General features: G+C 51.2%; 1 pseudogene; it reads right to left on the reverse strand.

The window, feature by feature from the left end:
* LOC143385750 (olfactory receptor 2T5-like) lies at positions 1-726 on the reverse strand (annotated as a pseudogene).

Genomic DNA, 726 nt, shown 5'->3' on the forward strand with positions numbered 1-726 from the left:
CTACTTTACTATTTCCTGAAAGACAGGTCCCACGTTCAACATTTTCCTCAGAGCCCCAGTGACATCCTTGTTCCTGAAACTGTACAGCACAGGGGTGAGTATGGTGTAAAACACAGACACCACCATATCCTTCTGAGGGGTGTGGTAGGAGCTGGGGAGAATGTAGGTATAGACAGCAGCACCATAGAAGAGTGTGACCACCATCATGTGTGAGGAGCAGGTGGCCAGGGCCTTCCTCCTGCCTTCTGCTGAGTTCATTCTGTGGATGGTGAGGAGGATGCAGAAATAGGATCCTGAAATGACTGTCACAGGGATGAGGAGCATGAGGACACAGCACAGGTACATGAGCGTCTCATAGAGCGAGGTGTCTGAACAGGAGAGCTTCATCACAGCAGGGACTTCACAGAAGAAGTGCTGGATCTCCCGGGATCTGCAGAATGGGAAGGTCATGGTGACAGGAGTGAGCATGAAGCCATCCACTGATCCCAGGAACCAGCAGCCAGATGCCAGGAGGAGACACACCCTGTGGTTCATGAGCATAGGGTAATGGAGAGGATGGCAGATGGCTATGCTTTAGTCATAGGCCATGGCAGCTAAAAAGAAAAAATTAGAACCTGCGAGTGTCACACAGAGGAACATCTGCATCCCACATTCAGGGACTGAGATGGTACTTACACCCAGCACCTGGTCCAGGAGCACCTTGGTCACAGTGATGGAGAGGGACAT

This window comes from Callospermophilus lateralis, unplaced genomic scaffold, assembly GCF_048772815.1.
Source record: "Callospermophilus lateralis isolate mCalLat2 unplaced genomic scaffold, mCalLat2.hap1 Scaffold_1712, whole genome shotgun sequence".
NCBI lineage: Eukaryota > Metazoa > Chordata > Mammalia > Rodentia > Sciuridae > Callospermophilus > Callospermophilus lateralis.